At 45.7% G+C, this 16,107-nt stretch overlaps 1 long non-coding RNA gene across 1 annotated transcript; it reads right to left on the bottom strand.

Moving 5' to 3' along the window:
• Positions 1–364: 364 nt before the first annotated feature.
• On the bottom strand, positions 365–3,969 carry LOC144098532 (uncharacterized). The gene is made up of 3 exons (XR_013307196.1): positions 3,614–3,969; positions 2,209–2,304; positions 365–440 (listed from the first exon to the last, which is right to left on the bottom strand). It is a non-coding gene; the product is annotated as an uncharacterized LOC144098532 (long non-coding RNA).
• Between the last annotated feature and the right edge of the window lie 12,138 nt (positions 3,970–16,107).

The following is a 16,107-nucleotide window of genomic DNA, read 5'->3' as shown; positions in this document are numbered from 1 at the left end:
ACACGTTCCGTTAAGTGTGACAACATATAGGCCTTCCATGAAGCCTGCTAGCGCTGCTGCTGCAATGGACCCGCCAAAGAGGGCCTCTGCAGTGGGGCACCATTAAAGAAGGCTGGAAAATGAAGAGAAAAAGGCACAGAAAAGCGAATAATACTTTGGCGTTGAATGGAAGCGAAATGTGTCTTGTGCTCTTTCTTGCTCCATGACAAATAGCTTTTATGTTAAGAGCTGTATAACAGCGAAGCAGTGTAGTGGTCTCGCGGTCAGAGTGCACGAAGAGCTTTAGGTTTTAGGAAGAGAGGAATACGTGTGAGAAGAGAATGTGATGGTAATGGCCAGTGGCCAGTTTGATTTATATTACTCACGACAAGCTTATGCAGGCCAGAAAAAAACCCTGTCAGTCCGATAAAGTACACAGTCTTGGCCGACGTCCAAGCTATCTGCATTTTGTCAAAGAAAAGATGAAGAGTTTTAAGTACCCTTCCCACTATTGCTGATAAAGGCCGAGTAAACATGAGCTGTTTTTGAGAAATCGTGTTTTGAATTCTCGTGACTGCAATCATTAGCTTTTCTGGCGTAAAACAATGCTTAGCATCGCATTGGTGACAATAAGAATGACATCAAATTTGAAACATCGGCACGTAAAAAAGCGGAAATTTAATGGAAATATGCTTAAATATCTTAAATTATCTGTGGTAGCTGTTTCAGTTCCGTTCATCTAGCTGGCTAGGGTATGGAAGCTGGCAGTCAGTGCACATCTTGACCCATATGTTAAACCTGTTCTACACTGTCATTCTATTTGGTCCTTACACAGCACCGCGTCGAGTGCCAGATCACGTTAATAGCGCTAGCGTGGCTTCATTTGAGCTGGTCATGGATGCTGAAAGGGAGAAATATAGAATAGATGTGGAGCGGAATCATCCCAGCTCTGCCTTAGTGCTGTCGCGAAGAAGTAGTACAACCTAAACAGTGAAGGCACTTAGGTTTTCTTTGCATTGGTTTATAAATTTTTTACCGTAACAAAGCGACTGAAGCTATAAGGGACGCCATAATAGAGGCCTTCGGATAATTTCGACCACTTGGGATTCTTTAACGTGCACTGACATCGCAGAGTACACGGGCCTCTAGAATTTCGCCTTCATCGAAATGTTAACGCCGTGGCCAGGAACCAAACCGCGTTTTTCGGGTCAGCAACCGAGTGTCATAACCACTGATCCACCGAGAATGCTAAAAGAAAAAAAAACACTTTGACTGTCGTAACATATGCGATTTCGACCACACTGCATGCGTCGTTAATTATATTCAGGGAAGCGCTTTTAGTATTCAGATGGCGAATTCACATTCAAATATTTCAAGAACCTGCAATTATGCGAATTTATGCGCTGGAGTGCAATTAAGCGAATAAATAAAATTGGCGCGACTGGCCTACAACAGTGTGGATTTTCTCTCGTAATGAATGGTGGGATGACAACCAAATGCTGGCCGGCGGTAAGGCACCTTTTTAGTGTTCAGAGCACTGTGTGCGCGGCCTTTGTGACTGTGGTTCGCTAGAAACACCTTAGCAAGTGGAAATTTTCGAATACAAGATTTGTGCTTGTACGACTTGATATAGTATACGTGGCTTAGTTTAATGTACACTAGGTGAAAGCTATGAACGCTTTACAGAAATGCAAAAGAATATGAAAGAAACAGAGAGCAGTGAGTCATCATCATCAGCCCGACTACGCGCACTGCCGACCAAAATCATTTCCAATGTGTCTTCAATTAACCCTGTCCTTGCCAACTGCGGCAAAGCAGGAGTATTTATGACTCTTATATGAGAGTTCTAGAATGCACGGCATCTCAATATGCTTTTACAAATGGCATTGCTCTGCATATATAATCTAGGACTTCACGCGTCTGTCAGTGCGTCTACCGTTAGCCCTTAAAGTTGGAAACTTGTTCCCCTGGTATATTTGTTCACCACTCTCAAGAAGTTGAAAGCTGGACAGTAGCAAAAAGAGGAGGGCAATAATTTCTGCTCTCTATTTATTCAAAATACTTTTTATCAACGCATTTAAATGATCGTTGAGCGCTGCTAAAGGCTATATTTGAAAACTTTTGTTTTTGCTGAAGACTATTTCATTACAGACAACAATATGTTTACCTTGGCATGCTAGCAAGTGGTTGCACTAGATGGTGTGCCGAAATGATAACTGAAAGCCATACCAGTCTTTCCGCAATGACTGAAGCGATGACCACTGCGATCTTGAACGTTGAAAACGTGAAGCCATATTTTCATGCAGGAATGCCCTTCGCTGCTGCCTAGAAAAAACACGAGGAAAAACTGCACAGATTTCAGCAGCTGCTGCTGTACGAGTCACAAAAAGGAATTTTTCGCCATCAGCTATAGGGCCCATTTACGTTCCTCCGCAGTCCAGGCTATATCACTGAGTGGGAAATTTCAACTTACATCACAGCCACACGTGTACACATTTTACTACTAGAAGTACTACTCCCGTCAGAAATAAAGTAAATACAGTAAAGTGATTTGCAGCGTTGGTGTCAGAGACAGTGCTAGCTTCGAGGCCTACTATCTAGCGCACAGTGTGGAACCATAACACACACATACAGGCACAATGTGCCTTCTAAAGTCTACAATGTCACATGTCATAGACGCCACTTATTCGTGAAGACTTATCCTGTAACAATAACGTCCACCCTGTGTTCACTGGCATGTTTGATGTATTAGTGACTACGCTACGCGTGCCCTTTCTTCCGGCTCCGACTCTCCGCACACTTGCTTGCACTTGCAGCATTTGCAGCATTCCAGCTATGCACTTGGGCCATTTTCAGCGGTGAGCCTGTGCTGGCATTGATTAATCAGTGGCTAAATTGGATATTGTGCCACTATCTGAATGCACTAATTTAATTAAATTTCCCGGTGGGATTGTGGTGGAAGTCTTCCTAGCTTTTATTGAGTTACGACAGTGACGCCCAATCTTTTTGGTTAAGACTATACGGGACAAAATGGTCGCATCTCAGTGAAAAAATTACACTGCCCTATACGGAGCTCAGTGGTCCCTGTATTGAAAGAGTGCTTAGGAAGCGCCCCGCCGTTCCTCCGCTCCTCCAACCGCTCTGTTCCTTCTTAAAAAGTCTGCACCGTGAATCAAGACTCTTACTTCAGTGCGACTCTTCATACCTTTCAGCCTTTCTCTGAGATATCACATTGCGGTTGGCAATTTGCCGCAGAACGGTGAAGTAAGGGTGAAACCTGTGCCGGTTTCCGTTCCAACTTTCCGCTCACCCAATCGCGCGACTCGATACCTGCTATGGATAATTGACTGAATGGGTCAGGTTGAGCCTACGGATTTCCTAGTTTAATTCATTATGAGGCCGACCAAACGCCCACCCTTCCCGTTACGTTAGCGGTTAAAAAGACCCCGGAAACCAAATTTTAGTTGGAGCCATTTCGATGTTCTCTTTGAAGGCTGATCTGGGCGACCTATGTGATCTCTTAAGCTTGCGTTCCGCAAAAAAAAAAAAACATAAAGGAGAGTGCATACAAAAATGCTTCTTGGATTAAAGGGGACAGCACTTCGTACTTTGCATAATGGCAATCAGTACTCACCAGCGGTGGAAAGAAAGGTTGCAACAAGGAATGTCCGGCCGACAGCCATATGTGAGTTATGGTCAGGGGCAGAACCCACAGGCTACTTCGTAACCAGTGTAAGGACTTCTTGGCCGAAAGAAACGCCTCTCCTCGAAGCTCGCTACCCGGTGCAGCGTCTTCCTGCCCCATCGACGACACACTTCCATGAGCTTTGCGGAGTTCCCCTTCTTTGTCAGTCGCACCTACGGTGAACACCATGACCCTTACTTTCCGAGAGGAAACAGCTGCTCCTTTGCAGTAAGATATCACTTTCAGCGCCGAGGATCACTGTTTGAGCAATGTACCGTCTGCGTTACGAGTTGGCAGGCCTGATAAATGAGCTCTGCGCACATAGGTGGCGTGTAGCGACATGTAGAGGTTTTACACTCTCTTCTTTACACTAAACAGGAAGGAACGAGCGTTTGTGGGCGTCATAAATGCACGCCGCGTGTACTTACGTCAGCAGAATATTTTTGTTGCTTCCTCTTTGCACGGGCCACGAACGAAGAGCTGACAAAACACGTCTACACTGGCGCTGCAGCAGAGCAAACCATTCGGGGTGGATCATTTGTGTCGCTCAAGCCGCGCTGCTCTAAAAGAATTTCTGGGTAAAAAAGAACAGGTCGTCTTTATTTCCTCAACGGTTAGGAACGAAAGGTAGCGGACGCATGCCGATTTAGAAAACGCATGTTTTGGCGTCATTTGCCCTAAACACTTCGATCGGAATGAATGCGTGTTATGGCTGCGTGTAGGAGTGCACGTCGGAATTCTGCAGATGGCTAACTCATCGGGAAATTTTGTTTGCAGGTGATCCACGAGGTTTGCTCTAGCATCTCTGTTACGCCACGAGGTCTACTAACCGTACACGGGTAGTGTGTTCACCAGCTGCCGGCCAGCCCAGTCAGTTGGCCTCACAGCTCGCTACAGCTGAGAATGCAGGCTCACAAGCACCTCGAGAGCTGACGTACAGAGTTTCGCGTAACGTGAGCAGAGAATTAAAAATAAGCGGTATGCCACAGATTGGTGAAACCAAAGACTTAATGTTTGCCATCGTGTGGCGCTCTGGATCCGTTTGTTTACTTATAAATATATCTATTTTGGCAAAAGGCGCGAAAATTAGCCTATCGGTTTTATATTATTAATTTAAAACAATAATAAATGCTACCACCATTTTTTTTGCCCCAGCAGAAAATCTCCTGTCGTGGGGAAAACTGGTAAAGTTCCATTCTTATACCTTGAATCTATGTATCGCAAAAATGTTGCTTATATACATATTGATAATTGATGAATCTATATATTATTCCCATTACGTGCTGAGAGCGGCTTTCATGAAACGTAGGGCGGAGTAAGCAGAAACCCTTTAAGGTACTTAAAACATTGGAATCTGTTCTTTTGAACGGAAGCATTAATTTTGGCAAGGATGAGTTCTGTGCAGGAATGCCATTATCCTCTAATTTTCTGCCTGTTTGCGCTCCCGGAATGTTGCGGTAGACGACAAGGCGCGGACCAGAAGTGAAGTGTAAAAATGCGTGGCTTATCATGTGACACTATCCTGAATATTTGATCTTTATTGTTCTTCCTTACTGTACTCGGGAATCAGTACACGCGTAGCTTAGCAAACAAATAAATGCTAGTTGGGGCTGGGAAAAGATGATTGAAAAATAAAATGGGCTGTCCCATAACGGGCTGAAACTAATTAAAAGAAAAATAGTCTTGAGGGCACACTTGGGCTCCGCCTTAAGAACATGAGGCGATAGGGTTAATTAGTTCTTGCCCATACATGCGGAAATGGTCATTCTCAACTTTACATTCATATGTCCCTGGGAGTCGTCGTACCACTCTTTGAGCAATGGTGCAGCGGTTAAGGGATGCGCCACTGCCCTGCGATGGCAGGTGCTGCGACGGGTGGGTCATGTGCGACCCAAGTTGCTCTTCCCGAGCAACCTCTCGCGGTCAACCGTTAATTTAACTGCCACACGCCAGTACGGTCAGTTTGCTCCCAATCCGGTGGGCAGCTTGTGATCACCCCAGAAGGTCACGTGACCAAGGTTGCCCGCCTAGGTTTCTCTCCGGGGGTGGCTGTGTGGGCCACCCTATGTCGAAAGGGATCAAATATGGCGAGAAGACTGAAGGCAGGCCAACTTGCACAACAACAAAAAACAGTCAGAAGAAAGAAAAAGAGCTAGAGAATGAAGAAGAGACCGAGGAAACAGAGTTACACAATTTTTCTTAGGTCATCCCACGCTTGCCAATGCAATCTGCAATTTAAATAGTCACCGCCTGGTTATGGCCAATTCCCCTAGTGGGTATGTGCCATTTTGTGAGGGGAACAACAACAAGAGACCGAGAATAGAATAAGGGTGCGGAAATGGCGACAACACATCTCTTTCCGAATGTTATATAAGACGTAGCCCAGTTTTGCTGCTAGTCGGTTATATATATATATATATATATATATATATATATATAGTGTGTGTGTGTGGGGGGGGGGGGGGGGGGGTCAGCAAAATGGAGATCGAGCAACAGAAAAACTCAGCAGGTAGTCATCTGTTGGGAGTGCCACTTTCAAACAACTTTCAACATGCATAGGAAAACGTTTGTTTTTGCGTTTCGAATTTATTGATCGTAATCAGGCAAGTAAACAAAACAGGAGCAAAAAGGAAACGCTCGTTTCTTTGGCTGCGTTCCAATACTCCCAAGTAGACGGCTACTTAAGCGTCTAGCCGGACAGCCGCCATCTTGGGACGCGTTCCATTTCTCGGCGAAGCAGTCTCATAAGACTGCTTCGCCGAAGTCCGCATCAATGCAGGCTAACTTGCTGTCTAAAGATGGCGGAGCTGATGTACGCGGATGAGCGAGTCGTGCTCTTGCGGGCGTCGGACTGTACACGGAGTATAGGAAAGGAAAAATGTGAGTCATTCCATTATGTTATTTGGTACGCAAACTAGTGGCTAATTAATCTTCGTGGACGTGCGATTCCTAGCAGTGAATCACGCAGGAGAAAATCGTGCAGTTGAGAGCTTTGCTACAGCAGCGGACGCTGTAGGTCTGCTTACGTGATCCGGCATCTGACGATGCCGGATCTTAATTAGCATCTTGATTTTAGAGAATACTCGTCGCTGTCGTTGGTTTCCTCGACGGGCGTTAAGACGGCTGGCGTGACGGTTAACAAATGTGTTCTTCTGTTGCTCTATTAGTTGCATCAACTCTTTCGCGTGCATTCATTTTTATCTCTACACTCTCAGTACAAATACACCGGTATGTTGCGAATTGATTTTAGTCTTTGCAGGATTAAAGATCGCTGCTGTATTTAGGTGTCTCGCTGTCTCCGAGTGCCACGTACGGCAGACAGCAGGTTTAATGTCACGTATGTGTTTTCCTGTTGCAGTGTATATTAGCCGTATCGCATTTCGCGCATATGGATTACAGTCTTTCGTATTCTTTTTTATGTTTACAGGACCGTCTGGACGAGCACGTTCGAGGAGCATGTACAGTTTAGCATCAATAATAAAAGAATAATCGTATATCTCTTTAGCGTCGTCTTCGGAGAGCGGCCCCGTCTGCTACAAGTAGACTGACCGATAGGCACATCCACCAGTCCGGTTTACGCGCAAAGTCATTGCAGAAGAAATGTGTAAACTTGTTGAAAACACGTTTTTAATTATCGTTATTGCTCAGTTTGTGAAAAATAGTAGTACAACCGTTCATATGCTTTAGTTGCATTATTATGCCGCGAGGCGGCGTGAGCAGTAGACAAGTTCCAATACATGGACATGTAGACTGCTTCCTAGACGTCACACTAGACGTCTTGTTAGACGTCTAGAGTATTGGAACGCAGCCTTTAAGAGAAGGAGGCGCCATTGTTCGGACTCATTTGCAACCACTCCAGACGTGTCAAAGTGCTGCCATCTGTTGTACATATGCGGAGCTTACCCGCTAAGTACTGGCACTGACCGAAAGGGCGCACAAGCATCTTTTCCGCATGTCTATCGGCACAGATTCGAAGGCACCTTAGGAGTTGTACTCATTGAAAGCTAGGCGACACCCGTCGCTCATCCTAGATAAAGGCAGAAGCTTCTTATTATCTGTCTGGCGCCTTGACACTGCTTTCACCAACTCTCTTCGCATCCTTTAGATTCCCACCCATCATGAGCACTTTCGTGAACGTCTACAGCGTAGCAAGACACTTCACGGCCCAACTGGTACCGCCACGCCGCGCCCTGCTTCATCTTCTGGGCCTGGTCGTTACCCTACTGCATGTTCCCTGGGTTTCTGTGACGTCCAGAAAAATGTTGGAGAGCCAGGCTTACCAACCGTTCGGTGTTTAAAAAGATGTAGACACTCATGATCTGTCTACTATCGCCGGATTGCACGTGCATGCTCGAACACTTTTTCTTCGTCCGACTTCTAACTGCGGTTCAGGAAGTACGCGGCAGTGGAGCAGTCAGACAAAGTGGAGGCAACGCACTGGAAGATGAAGGCGGCAACAGGAGCTCTTAGTACAGCTGCGCTTATAAGCAAGGACGACTTAAGAACGTTATAATCCTTGGACAGCTTGATTTCTAGAAAGAGAACTAAACAGAACTAGGACCCCTGGCGTTGCTTCGGATACTTTTGAATTTTTGAAGGCGAATGTTCCGTGACAGTGCGGCTGTAGGTTTGCGTCGTGGAGGCTACTATTGCCGTGCGCTTCCGATTGAACGTTCATGACAGCATTTGCTCTGGATGACAAGTGGAGCTGGGATGCTATCGCGAAGGCCGTCGGCGTATTCTGCTAAGTCAGGAAGCCTGTTTTTTCTTGTTTCTGCACAGTGCACCCATCCAGAGCCCGAAAGTGAAAGGCAGCTCCAAGAGAACCGAAAACGTACGCTATGCATTGGAGCGAACACTCCAAAGCTCCTATATTCAAGGACCGTAACCTAATCTGTAGTTCAGAAAACGAGGGAAATGGTTGTGTTTAATACTAAAATGATTCCATGTAAACGTCAGGGCATCCTGAATTATTGACATCTACATGAACCCCTTTGAAAGTTGAACACGACCTTATTTCTCGTTTTATGCTTTACATAATTAGATTCTCGTTACATATATACCTCTGTATTTAAGACTTATGCATAATGTCTACTTAAATACTTTGGCTTTGAATGATAATTTTATGCAGTCAAAAGTAAAGTGGCTTAGTTCCCTAACAGAGCTCTATACAAGTAGTCCGTTGATGTAGCATTGCCAATTTCTTAGCTTATGAAAGTGACAAGTGGCCACGGCGAAGAAGAAAAAAGTACAATGACATTAAGGTCTCCCAAATGTTCATGGCTTGATATTCTTTTGTTAGAAGCCATGTTAGATTTGTGTTTAAATGATACATTTCTTACCGATGGCCCTAAATGTGACTCAGATACACAAATATTTTATAAAAATTCTTAATTGAACGGAAGAAAATTGAAATATTTGGCGTGTCAGTCCAACTGCAATTCGGCAGCAGGAGTATTTTTTTAACTTTCATAAGGAATGCACAACGTGTTCATAAAAGCTGCGTACCCCTAATTCTGTGGCACCAAATAGTCCGAACCTCTTCTCTATTGCTCTTTCTTAAGAGTATACTGGCTGGTGTGGTGAAATCAAACTTTTGAAATTGTGTCAGAGGAGACAAGCAGCTAAAAGACGACGAAGATTTGCCCCGTATTTTCAGCAGATTTGATAATTTCTGTCTTGGAAAGTTTGTGATGAGCATATTATTGACGAACTTAAGCTTACCCACGAGAGAAGAATAGCGAACATCACCATGCTTCCGTTTCTAAATGCGACCGCTTCAGCAATGCAACCGGCCACTGGTGGCGCAACGATCGCCCTAAAAAAAGCCAAAACAGAAGCCATGTTTCCTGTCGAATATGCTGAGATGGACATTGAAGTTCATTTATTTCAGCACAGTGGCGATATGCAAGCTGCAACCCAAACTAACATACTAGTGTAGTTCATTCCATCGGGGGTGATTTATTTTCAGGCTAGTAACCGGGGCAGACAAGGAGATAAAGGTTAGCGGTGAACAATATACCTGGGATCAAGCGATCGAAATCGAATCTCCCTTCCTAGTGATGAGCGATGAACGGTCAGCTCGATTGCCTTCGAATATTTACTACACTGTTTATAGTTGCGTCTTCAAACGCATTGTATTCCTAGATATTAGAGTGTGTCATGTAATTTACTCGGTTGCGTATGTTTATTCATTTACATTTCTGATGTCACCTTTATATACAAAGCTGTGATTAGCGTGCGGTAACTTGATCATTTTATGAATCGGGTCCTTCTCCTTAATTCTCAGTTCTCCGAGCAGTGCCCTTGCCTACTTGCATCGCGCAGCTCCCTCCCCAGCTCCCGGATACGAAAAATTTCCTTGGTACCCTCCTTGAAAAAATTCCTAGCTGCGTGCATGTCATGACCAATTGATCTCTTTCTTTCAATAGAAGAAGGTACTCACCCGAGCATTTGGAACCGAAATACGCAGCTTGAAACAAATGCGCTGGTTTTTATTGCTTCGGGATATCCGCAGTCCCTACGGTAAGAAAATACTATGTTTAACATATATTTTAGCCTTGCTGCCAAAGTTGAAGGGAAGAATAGTGAAGCTCGCTTGCAGTGCGATGTTGTATGCGTTGTAATATGGGCATGTAAAAAGTAAAGCGCATGAGAAGTTTACACACGCCTGAGACAGATAAATCATCCATAGAGCTCAGGAGAAAACAGCACCAACAAGAATATTTGATAATACAGGCATGCTTATTTTCTCATAAAAGAAAACATCTTTTTGCTTCCTCTTAATTATTATAATTATTTTTCTTTTCCTGTGCATGTCACGAAATTACATTGCAGCCAGAGTCAACCGCGCTGAAACTTAGTTCATGCTGTATACGACCACTTTCTACAAACTTATCTAACATTCAGCACACCCCAAATGAAAGCAAAACATGATTGACGAGATGATGTTTTCTTAAGTTGACTTTTTACTTCTCTGTTAAGAGCTGCTGAAAACGGGCTCCACTCGCGCATACATACACTGTGGCATGCGGAATACGGTTTGGGAGTGTGTGGTTGAAATACTTGCCATCCTGGAGCTTCTTATATTGATGATCGAGTCCGTAAACGATAGATAATGATGCGAGTAATAGTGTGACATCATGAATTTTGCGCAGCAACGAAGAGATTGAACTTGGGTCTGTTAGGTTCACAGATTCTTAGCATAACTTATTCCTGTTCTGCAGGAAAACACAGTCTTATAGGATGGTAGCCGTGCAAAGATTTAAACATGAAGAAATGCGTTGCAGATATCAAGGTGACTTGAATTTTATTAAAATCAATAGCCGGGATATTTGCTAGCTGCTTTCTATCCCGGACGAGGACTTCTTCTATTTACGTATTACAGTATGTAAATATCAGGAACCGGCATCTCTGGCGCATCATGTATGTGGTCATTTGAGGAGTAACTCGGGTCTATTCAAAAAGTTCATGTCTATTTTATATTTTCAAGAAAACTCAACTGCTCGCTTCTTTTTTTTTTTTTTGTCTGGTACTGTAGACTCAAAATGAAGCTGTACGCCTTTGCTTCTTTTTTTGGAACGTCTTCTCAGCTCAAAGGCTGTGAGGCGTTCTTTCAGCAGCAGAGCACCATCTAGTTTCATAGCTACCCAGCAGCATATCAAGAGAAGCAACATAGCTCTAAGACGCAGGGCACTCCAAACGCGCACACGCGCTCGCCCGAGAACTTACAGGACGGGCTCCAGGCGACGGGCGGTCACGCCTCAACGACGTTCTACCGGTATAACGACTCCAATACTCGCACATCTTCGAAATCTAAACACTCCGACAGAGAACACTTCCGCCATTCTACCCACCCCCATCAAGAGCAGACGACACAGCGTGGTGCCAGCCAGATGAACTCCTTCTCTAAGCTCCACCACAAGTACACCTTCTTCCCGTCACTATACCCGTCTCACTGCCTGCAATGCAACGGCACCCAACCCACTCTATACCACTCGATGTGGGAGTGCCCTAAACCCCCCGGCAACCACCTGTAACCAACCTTACTGCCGCGCCACTACCCCTTCTTGGGAAGCTTCTCTATCCTTCTATATCCTGGGCGATAAGCAGCGGCTGATCGCGCATGCCCTCAGGATAGCAGAAGCTATATCGGAGTCCTTGACTGAGGACGCCACACAAAACATTATTTGAAAATATTTTCGTTAAAGGTAAGACAAGCAAGGACAGCAAATAAACGTGGCACTATCAAAAACAAGAAAAATACAGTCCTTTATAAGCACGCTAAATATTACAAGAAGAACAAACAAGAGACGAACAACGAAGACATGCATATCTTGAATTACACTGTTAAGCGTTTCATTTTCAACGTGGAGGCTGCGAGGCGACACAACGAACTTATTGGAACTATTCATGTATAGCGCAAACAGTTCTCTTTTAAAATGACATCTTTCGTGCCTTCGCTTTCGCGAAATCAGGTATAGTCTGTTCGAAGGATAGGTCGCGGAGGAGGTAACTTTCAATGAACATGATAGCAAGTGAGTTCACCTTGTCGTCAAGGAGGCTCGAACGAAGGCGATTTTTTATCAGCTACAACTTGTAAAACGATCGTTCGGTCTCACAGATTGTTAAGTACATTCGCAAAGCAATAGAAAGGTTCGGAAACACATCAATAAGCTTTCTTTCGTGCAGCAACTTCATTATTCCCAGGGGACTCGTGTCCTGGCACAAAGAGTTGCGCAGAAAGTTCGAAACTGAACGATTTCAGCGGTAAATGCTGGCTCCAAATCGTTTTTGCACGTTTTCACCAACTTCTCAGCCTTCTGTGCCAGGAAGGCCTCGCTCATAACTTCTGTCAGCAATTTTAATAATCCGAACCCTTCGCAGAGTTTAGTGTAGGCAGCCTTTCGCACGGGCAAAGCAGAACCTAGACTGTCAAGTACATCATTGTAGGTCTCTACGATAAACTTTTTTCTACCTTGTAGCGCACTATCGCTTTTTCTTTCCGGGTGCTTACTCAAAACGACACGCTCGTTCTCATCCTGATAACATTGATTGGTACTTAGCGTGCATGCTCTCTCTTCGAAGGTATCAAAGAGAGGTCGCAAAAAATTAACAAAGCCTTCTAGAGAGCTCAGCAGGTCTACAGCAGTTGAAATGTCTAGGCCTGGTTTCTGAAGTGCTACGCTCGTTTTGTCAAAGCGCACCAAGATTTCTCTCCAGAAAAGCGCCGTGAATGCAGTCTCTAGTTTTGTAATTTTCTTGAAGAGAGAGTGCGCTTCGTTCCTAGTGTCACCGTTTTCTTCCTCGTTCTTTGATATAGCTTCAAGGCGACACAAGACTGCACTGAAAATTTTCAGAATGGCCTTACATGATTCAGCGTGTCTTGACCACCTGGTCTCAGAGAGACTTTTCAAAACAAGCTGCTGGCCAGTTCCGCCCATGCTGTCCAAAAAATACCTCCATCGCTTAGGTGAGGCAGCAAAGACCACATACAGTCTCTGAATTACACTGAAAAATTTGACTGCCTCAAGGCAACTGTCAAAGCTACACGCGTCAACTAAGTTCGGTGAATGACCAGCACACGGGACGTAGACTGCCAATTCTTTCAGGTGTTTGATTTGAGCTTGCAGTCCTTTGTATTTTCCTGACATATTACTCGCATTATCATAAGCTTGGCCCCTACAATCATCAATTGAGATGCCATTGGTCGTCAAGAGGGACATCACGGTATCGAAAAGATACAAGCCGGTATGCGATTCGATTGGAACAAATCCAAGGAAGCGTTCGTACATTTTCCCATTTAAATAACATCGTAAAAGAACTGACAGCTGATCAACGTGAGTAAGGTCTAGAGTCGAATCATCAATTAAAGATAAGTATTTAGCGCGTTTCACTTCGTCAACGAGGCGTTCCTTTGACAACCTTTGCCATATGCTCGATAAATTAATCACAAATGTTTTTTGACAGATACGATGGGTGACCTTTTCCTTTGTTCCCTTAGCATTTGATGTGCTTCCCTAGAAAGGGATCAAACTTGGCATTGGCCTCAAGCACTCCCATATAATTGCCATTTCTCGGTGAGCCAAAAATCTCACTGCCCCTAGACGCTAGGCTGCGCTCAGCTTGAAGCTTAACTACAATGACTACGCGCTTCAACACCTCTGTCCAGTAAGCGGTCTCAGTGACAAGATGCTTAACCAGCTCCTTGTCAGTTGTGCTGCTCGAGTTAGAGCGGGCGAGCCATGCTGCCGCGCAGTTCCAGTGCTCGACGCTATTTTCATGTGCGCAAACCTTTTCTTCTGCTCATTTCCAATCAGAAAAGCCGTGCGTGGTGAAAGCACAGGGGTTGCTTTAAATAGAAAATAGTTTGCTCATGAAACAGTAAACGGAACCTTTGGACTCCGAGTACATTAACCAGTGTCGCTTGTAGGCCTCCCCGTTTACAGCCTTTCGCACGAAAAGATGAGGTTACATATAGCGTTTCAGAGTTTTGTATTGCCTTTCAGAAGACGGAAAATTTTCTGCCCGATTTTGAAAATACAACGGCCCTTTCTCAAGGCATACACTCCGAAAGCTGGTAGCAATAACGTCTGGCCACTTAGCAGGGTCACTTCGGAGAATCTCGCAACGTACCTCTTGCTGCGGGGGTGTCTGTACTTCTCTGTTGCCGCAACGAAAAGCCGTCTCATTCGTCCTCTCGAGGCACACTTTGTGGGTAGGAACATGATTATTTGAAGCCAAACTAACAGGTAACAAGTGAGTCGGTTCTTGGAGTGTTGTTTCCTGGCGCTCGTCAGTAGAAGGAGGCCCATCGGGGAGGTTTGGCACCTGTTGATCAGCAGTAGTAGAAATTGGGCGTGGCGGACTAGACACCTGCTGGAGCTCGGTGGCAGGGGCCCGGCCGAATAGCACAGACGTTGCTGACTCAGGAACAGGGCAGGGCTCGGTTAGCGTCGGCTGCTCAGAAATATGGACGACCGAGGTTGACACCGTTTTCACAGGATCCAGACAACCAAGGTGAGTCAAACCTTGCTTCTTGCCAGGAAACCGTGGTGATGGAGTTGGCAAGTCCTCCACAGAAGCACAGTCGGTACTATTGGGAGTTTGACACGGACTCTGGGCAGAGCGATCATACGCTCTTCTCTTTTTAACTTCGCCTTTCGTTTAGACGCACCACTTTGATGCTTCCGACCGAGAATTTTCGCATGAATGGATGCTAATTGTTCACCGCACCGGGCACTTCTTCAGAGCGACGAGACCTGTCGCGTCGCTCTGGCCGTCTCGATGACTGGCGCATGCTGCCTGGATGGTCCATGGCTGGACGAGAGTGGTGCGTCCCTCGGGAGCTCCTCAGCGCGCGGGCTTAAGCAAGCTTAACCGGCGGCTCGGAGCTGAATCGCAGCCCGCGATCAACTTCCTTTCATACACGCGCGCCGCGTCTGTCTGTTACTAGCGCCAAAGCAAGCGTTCACATACGCATAGAGTTCCTTGTACAAATTCCTTCCTTCTCCGTACAAACTCACTCCTTCTCCTGTTCCGGTCTAGTCTTCCTATTGGCTAGGAGCAATCGTCTGTTCTGGGAGGTTCTCGATTTTCCTTTCGCCCCGTCGACTCCAAGCGCGAGAACGAAGGGGAGAGGGCGACTCCTTGCACGGGCGAAGTTGCGCACCCTCCGTCGCCTCTGAGTCATCTGTTTCTACTTCTTTCTGGAATGTTCGGCGGCCAGTCTGACCTACTTTTTCCGTCGAGCGCGCGCGAGGGTGCGCAGCCACTAGGCAGTAACGGGCCCTGGAGACAGGCCTTTGTGTCCAGCTCTCCAACTTCCCCCTTCACTCTTCCACAACCCTAGCCCGAACAATGAACATTCCGTGCCCCACGGCACGCGGAAAAAAGCACGTGTGACGTCTTCTTTCTTTTCCTGCCTAGACCCTGCCATCAGACTCATCATCACCTGTTATCGGACTCATCCTCCCCCGCCCAAATTGCCATCACGGTAAAGAAAAGTCGAATGGGAGGCACTGTTGGGTACTGAAGCACATCCTGTCTATGAGAAGGACAGCGGCGGAACTATTTGAGAGGTGGAGGGTGGCGTGGTGGTGACGAGGGGCAAGGGATATTTAAGTCCTCATCCCACATTACATATTTTAGGTGTTTCCCGCTTGCCCCTCCTCTCCAGACAGCACTGGACAGACGGACTGACAGGGAACCACGAAAACTCTTCCAAGCAAACGCACATCGCTTCGTAAGAAAGAGGGCCCCGGCGGGGTGGCGGGGGATTCCTGTTTTTGCTGCTCGACAAACTCTCCCCAAATGATCAGGCTAAACGCATGCTGTTACATTAGGCGGGGGGCCCCGTCTGGTCGTTCTGGTTTTCTCTCTTCATACATGTCGCTCGAAGTTCCGTTTCACATGGTTCCATATACTAAGCAGGTTAGAATAAA

Source organism: Amblyomma americanum, chromosome 7 (genome assembly GCF_052857255.1).
Source record: "Amblyomma americanum isolate KBUSLIRL-KWMA chromosome 7, ASM5285725v1, whole genome shotgun sequence".
Lineage (NCBI taxonomy): Eukaryota > Metazoa > Arthropoda > Arachnida > Ixodida > Ixodidae > Amblyomma > Amblyomma americanum.
This window is presented reverse-complemented; position numbering and strand designations above follow the sequence as displayed.